The sequence below is a fragment of the Pezoporus flaviventris genome, unplaced genomic scaffold (assembly GCF_033815535.1).
Source record: "Pezoporus flaviventris isolate CSIRO_AGI_PZ_B2104156 unplaced genomic scaffold, CSIRO_AGI_Pfla_v1 ptg000015l, whole genome shotgun sequence".
In the NCBI taxonomy this organism is placed as follows: domain Eukaryota; kingdom Metazoa; phylum Chordata; class Aves; order Psittaciformes; family Psittacidae; genus Pezoporus; species Pezoporus flaviventris.
In genome coordinates, this window is record NW_026892563.1 from 45,033,527 (window position 1) to 45,058,278 (window position 24,752).

A 24,752-nucleotide genomic window follows, 5' to 3' on the forward strand; every position below is an offset into this window, starting at 1 on the left:
ATAAATATATATACCTAATAGGGTTTCAGAGAGAAGTAAGATTGCCTAAGAGATGGATGGCAGTGGGGGAGCAGGGGAGAACAAGGAATGGTTAGGTTTTTACTGCATACGTTCCTATTTCAATCCCACAACTGTATGCAAGTGTTCGTTAACAACAAGTGTTATTACCCGATACAGACAGCTGACCAACTTCCACAGTCCTAATTCTGGGTCTATCTCACCCTACGCTTGATCCGTCGCTGATGATGCTGCTAGTGCTTGTGTTGAACAAGCAGCAGTCACCAGGCATGCCCCAAACTACATCGACAACCACCCAAATCCTTGTAAAGGTCTTCAGAAGTAACCCAGGCACATGTTCTAATAAAGACTGGGGAAATGCCAGAGCTGCAAAAGCCAAAGCCCAGAGATGTGAACTGTGACTGCGGTGTGCTCCCTGTTGGAAGGTTCTCTATGGAAGAATCTCAGTGTCAGCAACACCCATTTCCATGAGGACAGTGGAAATGATTTCTGTTTTCCTGTTACCTTAAAGTCACATTTCCTGGAATCCAGCTGGGCCCTCAGCTGAGTCCATGACAATTACAGGTACAAAGGAGCAAAGGGAAAGTTTCAAGTGGATTTTCCACACTTTCTGCTCTGTTTTACGCTACCTAAATTCTCTATTACTTTACAAAAACAAATACCAAAGAGAGAAAAGAGGATCCACCTATGACACTAATGCTTGGTGTTTCAGGGGCTACCAAGTCAGCGACCTGAGCTGACAACAAAGCAGCAGGAGACTGGGAAATAAGTTCATCTTCTCACAAGTCTGTCAGTAAAATACACTGCATGAATACAGAAAGCTTTTTAAACCACGAATTTCCTTTTAGCTCTGGACTAACTGAAGCAGAATATTCCTATAATGAAGGACAAACACTAGCTGGCACTAATTACTGACCAGTCAGGGAATATAGTCTTTATTGTTTCACAGCGGAAAGCCATTAATGAGCTTTCTAATTTTCAGAGATGCAATGGCTTAATGGGGGACATGCTGAGACTCCACAGAGTCCTGTTTGCTAGCAGAGGTTTGGGATAGACTGTCACCACATGAAGCACTTAGCAACACTGCAACAAGTCTTACTTATTCGTTAATGACATCCTCTTCCATCTTCGTAAAGTGATTTTAAACTACTCGTAATTCTCTTAAACTCAGATCCCAGTTGCTTGATGGTTTTGTTCTCTAATACCTAAAATTAAACCCTAAGATCATCAGAAAAATGTCAACAGCACTCTTTTAAGTGAATTTTTCAAGCTTACCAGAGAGGAATAAAAGCAACATGTAATAAGTCAATCAATTCTAACCTTCAGCTCTACTCCTTCTCTGCTCACTCACATGCACAAGAAATAAGATGTTCTTTGGGGGGTTTTAATGCCAAGAAACCAATCAGGTTTTCTCTAGTACGAAAAGCACTTTATGTTGAACAACTGTACTCACCATTAGCATGGTACCAGGATGCTTCAAGTTTTTTAAAGAAGAAAGGGGGGGGATAAATTGTTACTAGTGATCACTTGCCTTTTTCATGTGTGCATCCTTTAGTTTTGCTTTTGGTTAATACTGTCATAGTTAATCCTTCAGAGCTATCAGTAAGAATGTCTTTAAGGGCATTTCAAGTACTAGCTCCCTCTAAATCCGCTTTCAGAATGGAAACCACGCAGAGAGCATGTGCACAGGATAGCACAGGACCACCTCTTACTGAACAAAGAAATCTCAGGCCTTCAATACATAATAAAAACCCACCTATTCTCTCCAAGGAGTACTCTACTCAGATGTGCTTGTGCCACCACTTCAGGCAACTGGGTTTTAAAAGATACTAAATGAACACGAACCTTTCCATGACACTCAAGCATAAGAAACAAAGCTTGGAAAGTCACGAGGAGGCACATAAACCGCTGCAAAGTTGCTTCCTGAAGTTTGATTTTGAATAATGATCTCTTTTTTTCTCTTCATTTCTAGAAAACATGGAGAAATATCATAAAATCCTATTTTACTTTGTAGAGAGTTCTTCAGCCTTTAAGAATGCCCTCATTAAAAGAAGTGAAAGACAGGCAAACCCTGCCTGCTACAAAACTGCCCTCAAAAGGCACACTGAGGAACTGGATACTGACATTACAGTGCGTGAGTAATCTAATTAGGAAATTAAAAAGACAACTTTGCATAGATTCCAACGACTGCATTTTCCTTACACCCAAGCAGACACAGCTGACTGGACCTTACCCAGCCAAGTACTTCAACCAACACTCAGCCTGAAATTCAGTGCGTAACCCAAACCTGGGAGTGCTACGTTAGTTATGGTACTGAAAAACCAAGTTAAGAGCGTATCATGGTTAGGCTACCAGCAAGTGCTTGTTGTCAGTAGGGTAAACTACTTGGTACAGTACAATTTAGTAGCTGTAGTCTAGAAAATGCACTAAGAAAAAAGAAAAGAAAAAAAAAGGAGGAAAAGAGAGCAAGGAGGATAGAGGGGGAAAGTAAAAAAGAAAAAAAAAAGTGAAAAAAAGAATGGAAAAAAGGCAAGGAAATAAAAGAAGAATGAAGAAAACAGGCAAAGAAAAACTAAAGGAAAACCTCAGTGAAAACTAGCATCATTTAGCTTGAGAAAGACAAAATAACAGGTTTTAAATACATAAAAGACATGAGCAAATAATCTGTGTTCCACATCCATCATGCAGAGCACAAGAGCATGGCCTCTGCTGACAGGAAGGAAAACAGAGGCCAAGCCCTGGCGAGCAGCAGAAGGGAAGGGTCTCCCCTGGGATGTCACCCAGCACCCCAGCACCTGCAGGGCTGTGGTGTGCAGGGCAATGACACTGAGGAACAAAACTCCCAAGTCATCATGTGGCGTTGTGCCTCACACCCTAAACATAAGAAAACCTAATCATGAAAACTAAGTGGAGCATCATATTTCAAATATGCAACTAAAAAAGTGCTCAAAAGGTACGAGTTTGGACCATCTTTATAAAAACAACCACCCCTCAGTTCTCTGGTCTTTATGTCACCCTTTGCTTTTGGGGTCCCCCCCTATTTGGATGCTCATTCACCAGACTGAACACCAGGTAACAACCACTTAACTAGGCAAAACAAAATCAGTATGTTTAACTTAAACTTATCAGTGCTGGAAGGCACCAGGCTTGCGGGAATCTCCTCCTGGACCTACAAAAATAACCTTTATTATTTCACTTTAAACTATAATAATATAGGGTTTGTATCAATAATAAAGGGTATATATAATTAAATTAATAAACGATAAACAATAATATGGGTTATATAGAAATAATAAACGTATAATAAAAATAATATAGGGTATGTATAAATAAAAAAGGGTAATAACCTCTATAATTTATAAAAGTGGGAAATGGTTTAGGAAATGGTCAAGCTTTTATTTTCTGCTATGCCTTACCCCAAATAAATCCAATCTGAGAAAAGTCAAGACTTCAAACACTAATCACTAACTTAAAACACTAACGAAAAGTGGCCAATGCTTCCCAAAGGGACCCGCTGAGGCCCGGCACAACAGGTTCAGCTCTATCTCAGAGCAGGCTTTTAACGTAACTCATGGATGAAGCGGCAAGCCGCCGACCCCGCCGGAAACCTTCGCTGTTTGGGCAATGCAGCTCCCGTTCGGCAGGAAACACAGCGCTTCCACTTCAAAACAAAACCCCGCTGCCGCACAAAGCCAAAGCGCATCCACAAACCCTGCTCAGCCCGGGCGCGCTCAATCCAGAAGGAGGGGGTGCGGGAGACACGCGACTCGGGAGCAGGAGGGATCAGCACGCTGGGGAGGACGGGTCAGGGAGAACAAGGAGGCAGCAGAAACGCTGCTGCAACCCAGCGGCGACTGCGGCGGGGCTCGCCGGAACGGCCGGTAACTGACGGCACCGGTGGTACCCGCGGGGCTGAAGAGGAGCATGCCGGGGGCAGGCAGGGAGGTGCGCGGTGCCGTACCGGCGGATGGGGCCCCTGCTGGGGCGCGGGGCGGCTGGAGGAGGTTACGGGGGGCAAGGCAGGTCCCAGCGGCCCGCAGGCACCGCTCCCTCCGCCGTGGGGCTTGGATGCGCCGGCTCCTTCCGGGCTCCGGCACGCACCGGCCGGCTCTGCAGTCACACCGAGCGGCAGCCGGTGCTCCGGTTAGCGGGGCTCGGCTGTAAGTGCCTGCTGTGGGGAAGAGGAGAGGCCACGGCGGCATTTGGCAGCTCTGCTGCGCGGTGCCACCCAAGGAGACCTTAGCCGAGGAGGCGAGGAAGCCAGGGAGGTACCCGGGGCTTCCTCCGTGCTGGGGGAATGGGAGGATGCGGAGCAGCAGCTGAGCCTGGGCTCGGTGAGGGCGTTGGAGGCGTTTACCTCGGGTCCGAAACAGACCGGGACACTGCGGTTCCAAACCATCCCCAGGGTTCCAAACCGGCCCCAGGGGTTCCAAACGGGCAGCGGGTGGGGAGGAGAAGTGAAGCCTGCACTCAAAGCTCGCTGCTTTAAGTAAAACCCTCTAACCCAGCAATAAGAAGCACACACCATAGGAATAAATCATCATCCAGCCAACCCACCCAAGCCATCTGCAGTTGTCTGAAGGCTCAGGCCTTAACCGAAACAGGCCTTTTCTTGCCTTGAATTTAAGTTACAGTAGGACATTTGCTATTGCAGGATTGATTTCAGTCTTCAGCAGCGGCAGAGGCAGAAGCAACCAGAACCCCAGTGACTCACAGGGCACTGCTACACACACTTCACCAGAACATTAGCAAGACTCCAGCAACACACTGGGCTGGCCAGGATTTCGGGGTCATAAAGTGCAGAAGACAGGCATTAGGGTGAGAGCCACCTTTGGGGCATCAAGCACTAACTACCCCGTGTGCCAACAGACCGCCACAGCAGGTCTTCCCATGGCCATGTGCATCCCTTGGGAAAATCCGCACAGATTAGCCTAGTGGCATCCACTGCGGGCAGCTCCTGGAGAGCAGGCACGGGTTTCTCGGGTTTCTCTCACTGCATGCTCTGTGCAATATAAATGCGAAGGAGCCAGGCACTGGGGAGCAGCAGCAGGCCTCCTGCATACATAGGTGATATCAGTCACCCAGGGGATGGATACACTGGGACCCCTGTGCTGCTAGATCTGGCCCACCCAGCCAGAAAGCTCTGGCATCCTTTTGCTGCAAACCAGCATTCATTTTTGCTGCTGCATCTGCAGCCACAACAGGAGAGAGCAACAACGAACCCAGGAAGGTGAGCAGAATAAACACCGTACATTCAAAGCACAGAGGATACAGAGCCCAGCCTGCTTCGGAATGCTTCCTCCTCCCACGGAGAAGGGGATAACAACAACACGCACCTCGAAATCCCTCTGCTGACGCCAGAGCAATTTATCACTAGCGCACTTTTCCTCCAGGAACACGGAGCAGACTGTGAAATGCAACCACCTCTCGAGTGCTTGTCTGCAGAGCATCACAGCCCATAGCAACAGCGCAAGCCGAAAAACACTGACTTTTAGAGTTAAAGCAGGGGAGGTGTTCTGACAGACTGGTTGGCTGACAGCAATGAAAACAAGGGTCCAGAGCTGAGAGAGCATTCACATACGTACCCCCCAAAATTCACTTTGTGCCCCTGTGTGAGCAGGCCTACCTGTGCCTGCCTGAAGAGCAGCTTTTGTAGACAGAGCGCTGTCATTCCTGTGATTTACTGATATTTTAACACCATCCTAAAACGAAAACCTTTGTGATTTGTTAAGCAGGGGTTCCCGCTAGCTTTTGCAAGGCACTCAATGGTTAATCTCAGCACAGATGGCTTTGGAGCCAGTGAGATGACAGGTAAGATGGCCACAGGAAATACCTAATGAATTTCTCAGCAGGGTTACTCCCATCAGCTCATTCCCACGAGGGCATCTGCAGTTCAGCAACAACTTCCTCACTGAAGGGCTACTGGTATGAACCCAAAGTCAGACCGAAATTGTATGTGAACAAGAGGGGTGGCCTGGAGTTGTGCTCACAGCCTGCAGAGGAGGAGACCCTCTGAATGGGGGGGTGGTTTTGGCTTGCCCCTCCCAAAGCTTCATTTTAATCTCTGATTAGCAAGCGTACCAATTGCCGTAGGGTCCAGGCAGGGCAGAAACACAGCCAAGCGCTCTTGCACAGCACAGAGCGGCACAAAGGAGGAGACGTCCCTGCAGCATCCATCGCAGGGTGAGCACAGATGAATGGGAAGATTGTTCGACTCTCCTTTTCACCTCTTGTTGATTGTGCCCGAGCATCTTCTGCAAAACCGGGACAATGCAGCTGTGTCCATCGCTACTGTAATCCATTCTAAGGTTTACCATGTGTGTAACGAGGCCTTCATAATAAAATTCAGTCATAATTACTACCAGTGTCAGGGGAACCATATACAGCTGTATAAGCAAATGAAAGAATTAGTCCCTTAATACGTATTTAATAGGCTGTAAAATAGCCTCGCACAACCCGGTATTAGAGTTTGTCTACTTTCACTCTCTTCAACTCAAGTACAATAGGCTAAGACAGTTCTCCAGACAGCCCCTCGAAACAGCTACTACCCACTGCTGCTACAGAACCAGAATCAAGTTAATGGCTACAGACAGCGTTTACTCAGGTTTATTCATCTTCAATATTACTAGCTCATAAATCACGGTAATGTAACTCTCGCGCATCTCAGATAAAACAATAAAGAGGCCACATGAAAATTTCACCTAAAAGAGGCTTGTGCAATGGTCACTGACAGAAATACCACGTATTGACTTGATGATGAATTTCTAGCTGCTATCTATTTTCTGCAGAATCAAACTGTTACTATTGCCTTCCACCTTCTCTACCCAGCAAGAAATAAAGTGGGTAAGGCAAAAAATGAGAGAAAAAGGAACCCTTGGAGGCTGTTCCCTGCCTGAACCCTCCCCTACAAGATTCTGGGTTGTTTTCCAAACTACTGACCTAAAATAGGATTAAAAGAAATATTAAAGCAGCAACACTTTGGCAAAATACATTGTACCTCAAACTAGGCAGAGGCCAAGAAGGTCAAAGGAATGCCGAGGCAGAGCACAGTGCTGGATATGACTCTCCTCTCCCAGGTACCAAGTGATAGGATGAGAAGAAATGACCTCAAGTTGTGCATTACGTGTATTGCTCTTCTTACTGAAGGCAACATTTGAAGTATCAGGAATGAGCTTTTACTGCAGACTGCATTCCTGAGCCCAGTGGTTTAATCTGATCACGGAAGAAGAACATACAGCTAAAGGAACTTTGGTTATGGGAACACCACCACCTCCCCGAACTATTCAGATCCACATAAAACCCTTTAGGGTCTAGCCAAATTTGTCATTATTTTGACAGCAGATGTACGATCTCAATACACAATTTTCAAGTGCCATCTAGTGGTTGTCTTCATTTGTATTTCATTTGGGTGTTTAAAAATAACTTCCCCTGATTTTTAAATTAAAAAGAAGAAAAAAGTTTGGTTTTACTATCCCATACTGCTGTTCCCTTATGCAACTCTTGGTCCTACAGTGGTAAGTACATACTTAAATGAAGCCTAAGTTTAAGCATTCTGATGGACTGAATTTAGGCCAAAAGACAGGTGGATTTCAGGACTAAGGAATTAAAACAGAAGGGGGAAAAAATATCTTAGCCATAGAAACAAATGCCAGTTCATTATTTAGAGCTTTTTCAGCACAATTTAATGACTTATCATGAGAAAATTCTGTTCTATTAAAGTCCATAAGTAATTAGGGCCTTAACTGAATGTATGAGAAAATCCTGGAGAATAAAGCATGTTCTGAGCATTCCTCACAGCAGATAAAGCCAAAAATCCACCACGCCATGTCAAGAGGTTTCTGGTTTACACTCCACCCAAGCTTTGATGTTCAGACCTAAGTTTGGTGACTTAACATATTCATTTCATAATGGGAACAACTACTTCAGGTCTTCCGTCTCCTACCTCAAATATCCTCTTATTGTCCAAGTACAAGGAACTGGGCTGACTTTGTACCCTGAAAAATGGCCAAACCTTTGTGCCCAAGGAGGCATCAAACCTGTGGTGCATGCCATCCAGACAAGCTGTGTGAAACGTGCAGAGCACATCAAATCCTGGATTCAGCGTGTATGAAAAGACACGTATGTGCTCGTATCTCCATTTGGATATCTCCAGACACAAATACAGAAGTCTTTGTCAGGCAATGAACCAACATCTGGGCTCCTTTGTAATGGAGTTCTGAGAGCCTAAAAGGAACATGTGCTACTTGTGTAACATACTTTAATAGAGCTACGACAATATACATATAATTTTGTGTCTATCTCTATAGAGAAAGTATTCAAACACAGAATCTGAGATAGAGCCAAAGTCAAAACCATACCCTTACCAAACATCATCATGTACTATTTCTTTACTTAAAGACCTGTTAGCTACCTTGCTGTGGCAGAATCAAATTTACTGTGGAAAAAACTATCAAATAGACGCTTATTAGCTCTTATTCATCCTGTCGTGAACGCGGATTTCAAAGCACTTTAATAAAAGGTGGGAACATTGATATCTTCCTCATTTTTCCAGTTAGGAAAGAGTCTGAGAGACGTGAAATACCTTAAAAAAAGGGGGTCAGAAACAAATCCATGGTCAAAGTGGGAAGGAGAGCCTGTATCTCTGATCCCAGCCCCTGTTCCATTCTCCTTCCAGCAGACAGAAGATGAAGGAACTGAACATTTCCACATTCAGCCATCTTTTTTCCGTGCTTGTTAGGTAGATAAGTACAGAGACACGGAACAGTCCTCAGCAAGGCATGCTTTAGATGCACCTCAGCTCCATGCAGGCCTCTTTGGAGCTGCAGAATTCAGCCAATGAAGCACATATGCACGTACCACTTTGCAGGCACACGCTGCTGCCCGTGCACTGCATGCCCTGAGCTAACCCACCCCCCGTGCAGCTGATTGCTGCTGTTCACGGGCATCAGAGCCTCAGCAAGCAAGGGGCATCACCCCAACATCATACTGGGACCCTCGAAAGGGTGGTCAAGCATTGAAACAGGCTTCCCAGGGAACTGGTGGAATCACTGCCCCTGGAAGCATTCAAAACGTGTGTAGATGAGCCCCTTAGGGACAGGGTTTAGTCGTGGATTTGGCAGTCCTGGGGTAAAGGTTGGGCTTGATGATCTTAAAGGGCTTTTCCAACCTATTTGATTGCATGATTCTATGACTGAGGGGTTCCCTGGACAACCTGAGTTGCTCGTGCTGATAAATCACTACATGGACAAACTTGTAAGCATCTCACTTTTCACCTGAGCACTGTCTCCCATTCGTAATGCATACAAGCCCTTAAACACACTATGGAATGTGTCTATCTGATTTGGGGCTTATCCAACATTCTCAGCTTAATAATCCACGTACAGGTCCTGGAAAGTTTACAGTATAACGCAAGTACCTCTGGGCAATTACATAAAAAGCAATGCAAATATTTGGAGATGCAGGGAATCACAGAGCTGGCCCTGAATACAACCACAGGGCACATACAATGCCAGAAAGAGTGGTCATATTTCATAACACAGAGATTAAAAAAAGGGAATAAACAATGTTACTTAAAAGACCCTCAGAAGGAAGACCATTATTTCATATCTAGCCTCACCAAGGCAGGCTCAGCTACTCAGCACATTAAACTTCCCCTTTAACATCTATCAAAGTAATCAAAATAATTTAAGCCCCATAGTTCCATATCTCATTGCATAAACTGTTGCACTTCGCTATTCAATTAACCCATTAAATTGAAAGGTACATTTAATTTGGGAGGCATAGGTGGTGAGGCACTGGAACAGGTTGACCAGAGAAGCTGTGGTTGCCCCATCCCTGGCAGTGCTCAAGGCCAGGCTGGATGGTGCTTTGAGCAACCTGGTCTAGTGGAAGGTGTCGTATGTCAAATGATCCCATATTTAATAGCTCCCATTTCACTGTAGTGTTACAGCCACATTCTGCTGGAGCTCAATGGATATCGGGCATGAATGATTTCAAGCTCCTGGAAGACAGCAAGCTACCAAGAAAATCTGTTCTTTGCCAGGGAGATAGCTTTATGCCATAAGACATCGCTTTCAGAGTTTTCCCCTAAAACATCTTGCTCTCACATAAGCTTCCAGCAGAAGTAAGCAGGGCTGCAGACAATGCCCCCATTCTGAAGCCACATGCATGCTCGCTAATGTCGCAAAGATGCATCACCACCTCGAGTTCTGCTGCACCTAACAGTCTCTTTTAAGGAGAAAGAGATGGCTTATTTTGAATCCATGGCAAGACAATTACATGGTTCATTAATGTCCACTTCCGAAGACCTAAAGCCATGAATTCGAAGGCTTTAGGGCAAATACTTGCACACTGTCCCCTTAAAAACTAGACAATATCATTATTAATTTCCATGCCCTAACAAACACTACTTCAAGAAAAACCCAACATTTAAGACATAGCACCTGGAGGTTTCTAGTCCTGCTCAAGGCAGGCCTGGCTTCAAAGCTGGAAGCCACCACCACTTTTAGTACCTGCTCCAGCATCCTCACAGTGGCAGGTACTCTTCCTTTTGCTGAACCAGCATTTCCCCTGCTGCAACTTGGGACTACTGCCTCCTGCCTGTCCTTCTGCTGTGCACCTTTAAACACAGTCCAGCTCCACCTTCTTCATAGCTGTCCTACAGACAGTTGGCATCAATTGGACTCCTCGCTGAGCCTTCTCAGCCAGAACACAACCAGCTATCGCAGCCTTCCCTGGTATGGCATGTGCTTCAGATCCAACCACCTCAAGCCTCAGCTGTGCTCCCTCTTGCCTTGGGGTCCACAGTCTCAGAAGTGCAAAGCAGAACAGGAACCCCCTTCTATCTTCTGGCTATGTTCTTGCCTTCAGTTTTCTTTTGTGGCTACAGGGTCATGCTGCCGAGTCCTATTCCATTTATTGCCCATTAGGATCCCCATGTCTTCCCTGCAAAGCTGTTTCTACCTTTCTTTTTGTTCAACTTCATAGGCTTCCTGTTAGCCCATTAGGGTTAGGGTTCCTAAGTCCCTCTGAATGGCAGCTCTGCTCCCCTGCATACCCACTACTTCCACCAGTTTGGTGTCAAGTCTTACTTGCTGAGGGTGCACTCCATCCCATCATTTCTATCATTAATGGAAATATTAACACTGTCCCTCACAGAATACCCCCAGTAACTCTCTGCAGTTCAGTGCTGAACTACTGGTTCAGCCAATTTCTCATGCACCATCCACCCAGTCTGGATCCAGTTTGGCTCCAGGTGTGCTACTGAAGTGTCAAAAATCCTTGATACCATCAAAATAAGCAAGGCCCTCCACCCTCCCATTGCCCACACCACCTTGCCTCCATCACTTCAGCTCATTGATATGGCACAGTTTGCCCATGGTAAATCCATATGTGGCTGTTTCCAGTCACCTTCTTGCCCTTCACGTGCCTGGAAATGGCTTCGATGAGGACCAGTGCCACAATCCCCCCAGGCACCGAGCACTGGTCAGCCAGCCTGCTGTCTCTCTTCATGCCTTAGAGCACAATTAAACACCTCAGGGTCTGATTTCTTCCTCTCGCATGATCCATGAGAGTGATGCCACTGATTCATTTGACCTGCAGTAACCTGAGATGACAGCCACGTTACCATATTCGCCAGCAATTCTAAATGCAGAAGAGCTGGAAATACTGGTAGCTGGAGAACAGGTAGCACAGCTTGGGTTCAACCCTTCCTGTACTCTTTTCCAGAAAGCTACCCAATAGCTGCAAATTCAAGTTTGCAAACATCTTTCCACACTAAAATAAATATAATAATTAGTAACAACAATAAATCCATGAGATTTAAGCAGAGCATGGCATTTGAGCTGTGCTCAGAAATGTGAGTCCGGTTTGGTCCAAGCTTTCCTTCCTATTTTGCTGTTCTAACAGTTTGTTTTTCAGGATGGGGAGCATGAAGTTACTGTGATTCCGAAGAAAGCTGTAGAAAAACCTCAGTGAGCAAGATAGCAAGAGCGAGCCAGTGAGCTTCCTGGTCAAGTAATGCATGCGATTTAAGACTAAGGAGAGAGTGCCTGGCACATAATGAACAAACTCCTTCTAAAATCCAGATGTTTAAACATCCTCAGAGATCTGCTGTGCACAGGCCAGTTCAGAAGTCTGTTGCTCTATGCTCAAGGGCCTAAACGCTAGTCTTCTCCCAAAGTCTAGGTCCCTGGTGAGCTGGTAAGCAACTGGACAGACATCACCACATGATGTGTTGGTAAAAAGCTTACTGTGAAGATGCCCAAGGACTTCAATAAGCTTGGAGACTTGGGAGAAAACAGCTGGAAAGCCTTTTAGAACTGCTATGGGATGCATTAATTTGGCAACAATCTGTAATAAATGTTTTTTTCCACAAGGTTTAAGGATCTCATTGCAAGAGGCTGAAGTCAGCCCACCAAAGAATCAAACACTTAAAATCAGCTGAGACAGCTTCCTCTACAAGCAGTCAGGCTCGCACTGAAACCTCCTCAGGAAGCAGGAAAGGTGTTTTCTTTTCTTTCTAAAAGACTTTAAGTGGAGGGGTACTTTGGAACACAAAAAGACCTGGCTGTGGGTCCTTATGAAATGCTGGGCTCTTAACGAAGCCCTTTCAGAAGGGGTGGATTTCAGGCGTATGTGAATGCAAACACATACCATTCATTAAGCAGTAACTCAGAAACCTGTCTTTGTCGATCTTCAGATGTCCCTTCACAATGTACTACCACTCACAAAGCTGGATAACAAATGTGTTATCCCAATGTGCATCCAAGGCTTTCAAAAGCCTGGGGCAACAGATAGGTTTCGCCTGAACCCTTTGGGTGTCATTAATGGCAGGCTACTGTGAACATGAAAATACTCATTTTCAGCTTACTGTTCCTTGTGTTCCTGTAGGTTCTACCACCTAATGCTGTGTTCATTATCTATGACCCAAGATCCTCCGCTGACTTAAACTGTGACATTATGGTAAGGGAAAGAAGAGGACGTAACTGTGGATGTGCCAGGTTATTTGATCAATCCAGCCTTCTGCATGCTACTATGTGAACTCAGCAGGGGCACTCCTTTAGTTCAGTGGACTCTAAGGGCATTTTCTTCCCTGTCAACAATAACAGACTCCTGAACTGCTCCTTGGGAAACAGCACAGCATCTCCCTGAAGTTACACTGCGGACAGCTGAACAATTTCCTGCTGATTAGAAGGATTTTCTCTGGGATGTGAGAAGTGGAAGATGAACGGACACCTCTGTGCTTCAACGTCTCCCCTGCTCTTCTGTTTTCATTGCATTCGATTAACTGACTCATCCCACTTGTAAAGACTAAAACTGGATTTGTGAAAACCGGCTCTTGGTAGCTCCTGACATTGGCATTAAACACCTCAGTTTGCCTTATATCACAGCTAAATTATGACAAGTCAAACATTTGGCTAAAGCTTAGGAAGAGCAGATGAGTTCTCACCATTGTAAATATTTTCAGTGCAAGGGCGCAGCCAGCTCAGAGGGAAACGGATGCCACTTCCAAAGCCAATTATCTTTAGTTCACACTTCCCCTGCACAGGCCTACCACTAAAAGAGAAACCCACAGAGAGATTCCCAACACGTCAAGGCAAAATACCCAGTAAAACATTTACGCACCAAACACCTTAATGAAAAGAAGGATGCTTCAAGACCATCGCTGGCTGCAACAGCAGCTTCCAGCAACAACACAACCAGCCCGAAGGCTGATCTAAAGAGAAAAGTAAAGGAAACTCTGATGCAGGCACTCCTGAATAACGCTGAAGTCTGGAAAGAGAGCTTTGACACATAAGGCACAGGTTCCCCCTGCTGCCAAGTCCTATGGCCTGGGATTCAGCTCTTTGTGCTCATTATGAATGCAAAATGTGTGGGTACCAGCTGCCTTTTCATCTGGGGTTTTGTTGTTGTCAGCTATTCTTTTTTTAATGAAGCCTTGTACACATCAAAAATAAGGAGGAAAACTGTAAACTGGAAGAGCTGCAGTCAAAGATGATGTTGCCACAAGCAGAGGATCTCAGCCTGCACCGATTCATTCTATCTCCTTTTGGCAAGGTTTTCTGGAGAACCACCAAGAAAGCACCAGAGGCCCATAAAAACTGAAAAGAGAAGTCCTCTTAGTGAGACAGATTACTTAAACCTCGGGTTCTCTTTTCGTTTACATGATCACCTATTTAAAACTCGCATTACTTAACCGACAGTCAAAGAAGTGGCTTCATGAAAAACTCCAACAGCCTGGCTCCTGCTGGGTGGTGAAGACGGCTTCTGTAGTTCTCCAGCTGAAAAAACCCAGCACAATAAACCTCCAGCCATCATAAAAAAGCCTCTTCAGGACTTAGCCACACCTCAAACAAGACTGGGTAGTTAAGATTACAGGTAGGCATTACGGCTTTTATCTTCCTATCTTTATGACCACGGAGATGGAAACACTGTTTTCTCCAGGTCTTCTGATCACTGCTGGGGATCTCTGCTGATTGTTTAACACATGCAGAATTGAGTCCTTGTGAATGCCTCTAGAAGTTTTATTAGCTTTATAGAATGTCTTGTTATGCCTATGCAGATATTCCTAGATGGAAATACATGTTTAAACAAGATATATCTAACTAGGTATACATGTTAGGTCGTAAACTCAAGGTTTTATACCCAGCTTCTCTGCCACCAGCCAAGGAGAAATGGCAGCTGTGCGCGCAGACAGGTCAAATATAGTCTGCTGAAATGAAACTATCAATACAAAACCATTCCCATGAAGAGAGCAACTGCTGAGGAAGCCCCTTCCTCTAGGGTTAAGGACTGGATCTCTTCGAGTGGATGATGCCCTGTTTTCTCTGTTGAGTGGCACAGCAACGACACCAAGGTTTGCCCTTTCACTGACGATTTGCTGCACAGTCAATTATTAGTTAAAGAACTGATCATGGCAAAGTGTAACTGTAAATGATACAGTGAAGTCACAGACAGTGGAACACTTCCTATTTGCTGTAATTCTGGTTTACTCAAATGTGGTAAATCTGCCTTTAGTTCTTCCTCCAAACTCCCTTCTCTGTTTGCATCGGCAACTAAAGCATCCCTTTAATCACAGTACCTTGTGGCAGATGAGTGGCTCTGGCCACTCGCATCCCTGCCTGCAGCGGGGCAATACGCCATGGTAGAGCCACTAAGACAGCTGATCAGCATCTTGGGCCCCTCAGACCGCGTATGAGGGGCCACAGGAAGGCGAGCGTGGGCATCCCTCTGATGTCCAAGGGCGACAACTGGTATGGCAGGGCTGAGAAGTGCTCCCAGCTCCAGGATTAACCTAAGGGATTGCAGGTTTCTTTATGCTGCAGATTCCCTTCCTCACTACGTAACTCAGTGTTCTTCCCAAGTCACCAAAGTCAGCAGAGATTTCACTTGGAATAGCCCCAGCTGCCTCAAAGCAGTGCCAAGCTCGAGGCTGTACATGGCCCCATCCCCTCCACAAAACCCACTCCCGGTCCACCACCATACCCCTCCTTCAGGGGCTTAAAGGTAGGACTTCTGTACACCTTCCCATCTGCAACAGTGGCAAACTGACTACAGAACAGCCTAAAATCATTAGGAGAGAAGGGGCTGCAGAGTGAATAAGCAAACAGGCCCTAAACACTTTCCACTTAGTATTTATATGTTTTCTCTAAGGTGGATAGAAGCGTGTATGGAGAGCAGGGATGGGACAGCAGGTCTATTAGACAGCACACCTCAGAGATCACCTTTTGTGTAATAAAAGGTGCTATCAGTTATTATTACGCAAGTAAGAACACACCAAGTACACTAACTATCTGTTAGTACTCCAGGCAGAACTCCAGAGGATGTCTCCTGCAGTCCCAAGGCATCTTTGTCTTACAGAGAACTGTAGACTTGAATTTACTCTGTTCAGCTTCAAAAACATCTTTAGAAAGCAGTGCAATGCCTGAGAAAACACGTCTCCTGACTGAAAAGACTGTGCAGTCAAGTAATTATTTGTTGCCTTGACATTCATTAAAAGAGAGCAGCATCCTCACACACAGAACAGCAAACAAGCTGTGTCTGCAATAGCCACCACACGTAAAAAACCCAGCCCCACAGAGACATCTCTCCGAGAGGAGATAAGGCATCAAACCAAACAAAAATCCCAGGTTTCTTTCCACACCCCCACCCCATCTTGTTTTGCTAAGGAAGCCCTGAAGTCTCAACTGTGTTCAGAGGAACCACACAAAAATATGTCAGGTTACAGCAAGCTTAGACTCAAACCTGATTTAAATCAGCACAATACAGACAGACTGTTACTGAACTACTGACACCCTTGTATTCAAAGGGGTTTCTTATTCATCCTTGGACAATTTGAGACTGTACCTTCCCTGTTGCTTAGAAAAGCAGCTTTTACAATTCAGATAATGATCTACAATAGCTACACCAGGCTACGGAAATCAAACCTTACTGAAGCAGAAGGATCCAGAATCATGAAAACAAACTGACAGCTTATATGGTACTTGAAAACCTCTCCTGAAATGCTCTATGGTATTATTCTGGAGCATCTCTTCACCATACAGAGTTCCCAGCAAAGCCAAAGTTAGGTATGATAGGTAAGACTGGATAAATAAGATAAACACATTCAGGTTTGCAATTTCATAGCCTGGAGACCCTACAATATAGCCCAGCACCTTGTATGCATTATTATCTTCTCAAGTGAAGAAAAGCTGACTTCTGCTGTTTAACTCCTACCTGATAAAGCTCTAGTGCAGTTCTTATTGCTTTGCAAAATGAAATGCAGACAGTGCTTTAAAACGGTCTAACTGGAGAAAGCAAACAAGTAATTTGCCAGAAATCCCACTTTTTATTATGCTGTATTATACATATAGTGAAATAATGCCTGAATTGAAATGGCTGAGACACAGTTTAAGAAGTATAAATTGGGGATTTTGTGGTTCTATCAAACTTGCTTATTCTACTATAGACACGTATTGACAAGAACAGGGAAAGGCGACTTTTACCCTCAGAAAGAAGGTAACTCTTCTGAATTACCAACTGCTTTTTGCCATGATTCTGTGGCTACAGCCTCGCAAGATGCATCTTAGATGCCCATTTATGCTGCAGCCTGGTACAGCTCAGGGACAAGACGCACTGTATGCAAACTCCACATCAAATTAGAAACCAGTTAGAGCACTCAGTGAGGGACTGGTATCTGACATTTTACTTTCTCCAGATCACCTGTGTCACGTAACTTTCCATAGGCCATTGTGGAAATACACATCAGCAAACAGACTTCTAAACTTTCCCACTTGTTTAAGCTATGGAAGTTACATTACATATAAAAGAATGAACCCTTATTTATACAGGAACTCACATTAGTGAAGTAAAACCAACTCAGATGCTTCTGATTCTTGTTTCGGTCTAAGAGCAGTTTATTCTCAGTTTGTTTAGGCTGGTTCCTCGACAGCACAAGGCTCAGAGGATGCCAGGGGAATAAAGCTGTACCGGATGCTGGAATCTACGTCCATGACATATGTGACTGGCCGTGTGTCACAAAAATTGGACTGATTTCTGATGAAGGAAGCCACAAAGCTGAAGCCTCACAAGACCAATCATTTGAGGTTCACTGGGCTGATTTAGCTTAAATGCATTTATGAGCTTAGAAACAGGACTAAGTTACTGCCATCTGAGCAGCTGAGCTGCGCAGCTGACCATACACTTTAGCCTACAGTGAAAGCCAGGTCAAGCATATTTTGGGTTATAAAAACCAAATTATAGGGAATTTGAAGGGAGAAAATTCAACATCAGGAGATTTGTGGAGTCTACCTCCTTTACCTCACCTCTGGGACGAGAGGATTCCCAGCAGGAGCTGCAGATACTCACTTACCAAAGCTTTCTGCTGAAGCGCATCCTCAGCCAGTGGCCCGCTGCAAGGTCCACCCCAGCAGAGCCGCAGACTGTGATTACATCACAATACCCTCCCGGTGTCCACATTCCAGAGAGCACCGAGACCACACAGAAGTCTCCGTGTATGAAAACAACGTGCATGGTGTGTCCTATAACACACCTGGCCACGTACCCAACACCTAACAGCCAGCTCTTAATGCATCTCTGACTATACAAAGGCAGCACAGCAGCAGCTGGCAAGTGACTGCGGGAGGCTGGACATCACTATAGTAATGGAAAGCTATCCTACTACAGCCAAAGCCTGAGATACAGGTTTGCAGACCAGTGACATGACCCAACCCATCTGTTCACAACTGAACGCACTGTTAAAGAGCTCAGACACAGAGTCAGATGTTGGCCAGATGTTGGTGATCCAACTCACCCAAACCCAACAAAGCTGCTGCCCAGGGTCAATAGCAAACAAGGACTGCCCAGAGCCCATTGTGTCCCCTACACTCCTCAATTTCTGCATGAAGGCAACAGCACGGTACTGGATTCGTTGAAGCTTAATCTAAGATGGTATTAAAGACATAAATAACAGCTTGAACTGGAGGAAAGCATGGGACCAGGTCTCTTCCTGAACACTGAGACAGTATTAGATGCCAAAACTAGCCACTCACTCCTGAAATGCGTTACCTATTTTAAGCCACAGGCCACAGCCTCTGCAAGGCCACTTTCTTCAGCTGCCCACACCGATTCAAGGCACCTAAAGGGTCTGCCCCATGTTATCAGTGAACTCCTTGTGCCCCCTGAGCAATACAAACCCTTACCCACAGGTTGACAGGAGTAAAACTGACCCACCTTCTTCCCATCAGGACTCCTGGATGAACAGCAACTGCTGCTAAACCCAGTGCCAACCAGAGAGAATTATTGTTTCAAGATTCTGAAGCATTCACCTAATCTCTACAGCAAAGAGATTATTTCTGCTGAAGACGCTGCTGTCTGAAAGAGCTGCAGGCCAGAGGCGCCTGCCCAAGCCCGGAAAGGTGGGCTCAGGAGCCCCTCAGGACCCAAGCGGTCCCCGTCTCCATGGGAAATGAAAGCACCATGGAGACAGGAGTAACTAAAAACAGAATGGCCGCTCCCAGCATTCCTGAGGATGCTGCTTACCTGTTTGCTTAGCATGGAAGTGATAAATGTGCCTGCCAACACTCCAAATACCCTCTCCTTTTGAAGGGATCAAGTTTGAGAAAGCCACCAAAGAAGTGGGAAGCCAGCCTGCAGGTGTATCCCTACAGCTCGCAATAGCCAGCATCACAGCAGCGGCCCAGCTTCATGTATCGAGCTAAGAACAAAGGATGTGACAAACATCATCCCCGAGTATAAAGCTTTCTCAGTAAAGGGCTGTGCAGTACCAAAACAGTCTATGGTCTCTTCCAAACGCTCAAGCAACATAACCCTCGGCCAAAGGACCTCTCATTGAAGGCACCCTGATACATAAAACTATATAAACCAGAAACCCATCTCTGAATGGGTAAAGACTCACGAAGGAGACACATCTGAGAGCTATCCTGACTCATCACATTATATGTTATGATCCTGGGTATAGTTGAGAATTACACAAACGCAGTCCCCTCCAGCTTGCCAGGGGCTTATCCACAGGGACTTTATCTGAAAGTCAGAGGGTGACATAAGTGTGGAAAGTGCTCTTCACCATCATTTCCCAGCGGATCCCAAGTCTTTCCTGTAAATCCTAAGAGACTTTAATTGTAAAAGGTGGCGGGGGGGACATGACACACAGAGGCATCTCATCTGAACACCTACTGACATGCCCATGCATCCATCCGAATTTGGACAGATGGAGCGAGGCAGATGGGACTGAGAAGAGAATGGCTTTATCCTGAGCTTCAAAGGACATTTTCCTTTCTCTTTCTCCACAGCTTTCCCTCTGGGGGGAACAGCGTGAGCAATAAAAGGGCTCATATGATGATATCCAATTGATAACCGATTTCAAAAGGAGAAACTAGCTTTTATAGGTTAATTCTGTCATGGAACAGGATTTCCAATTAAGGTGTATTGATTCCTGATATTATCCATATGAGCAGAAGTTACTTTCACCTGAATGCTTATATAGCTTGGACAAGTTTGCAAACACGGCTGTGAAAAGATAGTTATACAAAGAAAAAGAGTGCTGGTTCCTTATGTGTGCTCCTGGGCTTCTTGCCATGCTGAACTACTGGGGACGAGTCCCTTTGCTTTGCCAATCTTTCTAAGCCAGCACATAGGACCTGCTCTCAGAGATGACTGCTTGGAAAGAGGCTGTTGACAGTGAACATGTCTGCCTGTAAACTGGGCACAGCAGAGCCACAGAATCCCTGTATGTACTGCTATTGCTCTGCAACACCTTGAGAGAGAACAGCAGGAGCTCCCAGTTTCCCAGGTGGAAACATGGGAACCATGAAACAAGGACCTGCACAGTGGCAGTGGAGTTACTGAGACCAGGAAGATGCCTGTGCACAGACATCTGAAGCACAGGAAGAGAGCTCCTGAAGGCATGTCAGTCTAACTCCAATACACCTAACATGTTCATTTTAATGTCCTCCCCAGTCTAAAATACCACTACAATCTCGGTGCAGTACCTCATATTTAAGTACCACATGTACAGTATATTACTGCTCAATGAATAGCTTCTGGGAACTATAAATAGGTAACTGTCAACTAGAACAAGGCACGTTTTAACTCCATTTAACCAACTCTCTTAATTCTCCAAGTGTTCCCCAAAAGGCATCCGTCACTGTAGATTATCATCATAATCCATAGTCCAAGAGCTTCATAGCTCACTGTGTGGTGTTCAGGGAAGCAGCCTTTCACACCTCCAAACCATATTCTATGTTCAGCTCAGGCACACAGATAAGGGAAGTTAGATGGTGTGATTATTCCACTGGCATGTAGCATATTGACATCCAGTGGTTTCTGCTGTCCTTCAGAGGAAAAGGTGACAGAGTTCATAGCTGCAGAGGAACACTGAAAAACATCCAGTCTCATGCATAGGAATTAAAACCACAGAGTTGAAAAGCGTCCTTGTTCAACTTGGTTAAACAGAAGGACACACTGGTGAGCAGCCATCGTCCTCGCATGCCTGTCCTGTTGTTTGGGTTTTGTTTTTCCAGTGGCTGGAATTGGCCCTGTGCTAGAATGAGAAAGTGTCTCATGGTCTGAATGGTCTGATGTTCAGAGTTTAGGATGAGCAATGTAATACAGCTTATAAACCATACCCATCATTGCACCCCGACCCACTTGTAATACTATTACCTAGGCAGCTGTAACTGCCCTCCTCATCTGCTGAGGAAGGACCAGCGTGCATCAAGGGATAACATGGATACCTCCTGCTACAGCAAAGCCTAAGGCATGAAGCAAACCCCCTGGTCAGCCTGATGGAACCCTGAAGATAGACAGAAACCACCAGGAAGGGCTCATATTTCTCTTCTATAAACTCAGTAAATGAGTGGCAGAAATTTTCAAGCCCCCTATTTAGTATGCAATGTACAAAATTATGTATAAAGTTATTTACTGCATACATGGTTTTTATTCTTCATATATATATATATATATATATATATATGCATATGCACACATATAACCCAAACAAACAAGGGACTGCAAAAGAAGGAAATTGAACCTTTCTGTGGAGTTTAACTGCTACTTTATACTTCACAAGACACTGGTGTTTTTGTTAAATTCCCCACTCCTTTGTGCAACAGCAACCTCCACGTTATTTAATACATAAATAACTACACTGATGTCTCATTAATGCTGCGAACAGTAGGAACGAGGGCCATTTCAGCTGTGGCACAGACGCACACATACCCCTTTATTATTCTGAACAATGCTCATTTCAAAATCTCATCTGCATTTCTTTAACTACATACGTTTGAATGGGATTTTCTCACATTAAAACCTCTGGGCTGCTATTTACTATGCAAAATGGAGAGAGCCTACGTACACGAAACTGCAGCAGGAGTAAACATCCTTTCCCTACGTACACGCTCCTAACCTGACTCAGCAGATAATCTGTCAGGGCTCCCTTTACCGATAGAAAGGGTTTTATGAGTTCTCAGCCCTATTACCCCGCCAAGCCAACAGAACAAGAAGCGGATGAACAGATCCGCAACCTCAGCTCTGTGTCACCGAAGCTGCCAGCCAGGTTTTGTCTGCAAGACCCGTTTCTGTGCCTGTGACCCATTCCCCTTTCTCCCATACTCGGCCTAACGGGATAGCAGAGCTGCCAGATAGAGCAGAATCACGCCTAAAATTCACTTTATCGAGCACAGTAAAACCCTGGGAAGAACCCGGTTAACTCCGCTACCCCAAGCTGAGTAGAGCAGGACAAACAATGCGCATTCCTATCATTCCTCCAGCTTTAGCATTCAGCAGACTTGCCACAGAACCCCCACAAATAGCCCCCAGCCTAACAAGCCTTCTTCATAGAACACTGAGTTTAGCGGGAATTCCTGGGCACTCTCTTCCACCTCCCAGTGTGATGCTTCCTGAGTTAGCCCGTACACCAGCCACCTTCAAGCTGCATTTCTAGCTTTGCAGAAGTGCTTTGGTGGAATGGATGGATGGACAGAGAGGTGAGAAAATCACTGCAGCATCCCTACACCCAGAACTAGCTGCCTCATTTAATAAGCTAAAGTAACTATGACTCTAGAAGGTCAGTGCTTGGAAGTACGATTTATCTTTCGAGGCTCATTTGTGCTATGTTCAGCTCAACAGGGCCCTCACCCTCTATTCAATTCTCTTTTGATGTCAAAAATAAATGGGAGAAGCATGAACATGCCCCCATAACAGAAAGAAATAAAACTCATAATAAAATCTTCTCCATTGTTTTGGTTTTAAATCATCTGACAGACTTTAATATGAAGAAATTAGAGCTCTTTTACAAAAGACTAGAAAACAGTACTGTGAAGACAAAAATGATGACTATTAATTCTTCTTAATCCTGCAGAATGCTATTAAAATACTCGATGATGATGCACGAGGGGAAAAAAAGGAAGCATCAAAACAGATTTTGTTAAAATCAACCAGAGTAGCTACTTCTATTTTCATACCTTGTCGATCGGATTATACAAGGTATTTTTAACACCTGGGCTCATTATTTAGGCTATCTACACATGCACACCTGCAATTTAGCATTAAGAAATTATTTCTGCCCCCAACACACTGTTCTAGCATCAGCCAACAGCTTTACAGTCTCTTATTTCCTGACATGCAAAAATGAATCAATTCTCTGAAGCACTGCCCTACCAGCTATCTTCCAAGTTTCACTGGATAGACTTCCCAGAGAAACCCTTAAGTGGAAAAGCAGTGCAACCTTGAGGCATTCCGAGAACCTGGAAAAGCATGGAATACGCACCAAATAAATCGCAGGGAAAATATCTTTCCTAGTTAGTTTAGATAAGATTTGTTTTTCACAAGCTCTACATCTACCCACATTGTTGCATCTATTTAGAAGACTGTGCACATAACCTCTACCAGGCTTTCTACTGAAACCAACCAGCAGCTATACAAGTCAAGAGTAGCATTAACCTACACACAAAAAGGTTACAATCAAGGTAAATGGCAGGAAAAGAAAACAATCCTTTCCCAAACGTCTCTGGCATGTTTGTATCCATGCACATTTTCAGTATATCAGATCTGACAGAGCCAATGGTCTTACAAAAGAACAATACCTAAGTTATCCGATCTAAACCAATTCGAAGGAAAATAGGGACTTCCCACAGTGAGGCTGCCTTCTTCCAGCCCCTCTCCATTGTCTTATAATGGGAGGCAGTGCATTTAAATTGAGAAAAATAAAGATATTTAAATATAATTACAAATCCCTAAAGATGTATTTAAAAACACAATTTTAGAACAAAGGTGGTTTTTTAAAGGTAAAAAATAATTCTAGCTGCTTTTGCTGCTTCATCTCAAGAACACATTAAAATGATACCACGGCACCAAGCTTTATACACAGATTACATAAACTTGCTATAAATGGAGGTTTGTGGTGCTCTGTGATCTTTGATAACTTTCATCCAAGCGTGCACTCAGTGACATTTTCAGTCCTCTTCCTCCTCTTCAGGTCCATGGGAATTATGCAGACAACAGCACAACTTTCAAGGCAGCGCTCACGTAAATGTGGCTGCAATAGAACAGAGGTGTGCTGGGATGGCAGCATCGTGTTAATGGGGATCGAGTGGAGCTTTGCTGGCAGAGAGTCAGCCAGTCCATATGCCCTGCATAGGGTCTCACAGCTTTCCTAAAACCTTTTCCTATTTAAACCCAGTAAATCTGCAGACAGTAAGTTGTGTGGGAGTGTTAATGTGCTGAAGGATAGGAAGGCTCTGCAGAGGGATCTGGACAGGCTGGATCCATGGGCTGTGGCCAACGGTACGAGGCTCAACAAGGCAAAGTGTCAGGCCCTTCACTTGGGCCACAACAACCCCCTGCAAGGCTCCAGGCTTGGGGAAGAGCGGCTGGAAAGCTGCTCAGCAGAAAAGGAGCTGGGGATGCTGACTGATGGCTGCTGAACATGAGCCAGCTTGTGCCCAGGCAGCAAAGAAGGCCGGAATGAGTCCAGAAGGGCAATGAAGTTGGTGAAGGGTCTGGAACACAAGTCTCAGGAGAAAGGGCTGAGGGAACTGGGGTGTTTAGCATGAAGGAGGCTGAAAGGGGACCTTATCGCTCCCTACAACTGCCTGACAGAAGGCTGTAATGAGATGGGGGGTTCAGTCTCTTCTCCCAAGTAACAAACCATAGAACAAGAGGTAATGCCCTTAAGCTGTGCCTGGGGAGGTTTACATTGGATATTAGGAAAAAAATCTTCACTGACAGGGTGCTGA

The 24,752-nt window shown here is 45.0% G+C and overlaps 1 protein-coding gene and 1 long non-coding RNA gene across 19 annotated transcripts in view; one reads left to right on the forward strand and one right to left on the reverse strand.

Moving 5' to 3' along the window:
* Positions 1 to 24,752, reverse strand: part of BBX (BBX high mobility group box domain containing) — a 137,646-nt gene that overhangs the window by 61,905 nt on the left and 50,989 nt on the right. The window contains exon 1 of one of the 17 annotated variants that reach the window (XM_061454396.1): positions 17,818 to 17,838. The exons of the other annotated variants lie outside the window; for them this stretch is intronic. The gene's annotated coding sequence lies outside the window, so the exon portion shown is untranslated. Of the gene's footprint in view, positions 1 to 17,817; positions 17,839 to 24,752 lie in introns of those variants that run through there. 17 annotated transcript variants of the gene reach the window in all.
* Positions 5,738 to 7,393, forward strand: LOC133269740 (uncharacterized). 2 transcript variants are annotated; one of them, XR_009743537.1, is made up of 3 exons: positions 5,738 to 5,829; positions 7,038 to 7,094; positions 7,165 to 7,393. It is a non-coding gene; the product is annotated as an uncharacterized LOC133269740 (long non-coding RNA). The 2 variants fall into 2 exon arrangements; XR_009743536.1 differs by lacking the exon at positions 5,738 to 5,829 and adding an exon at positions 6,378 to 6,622.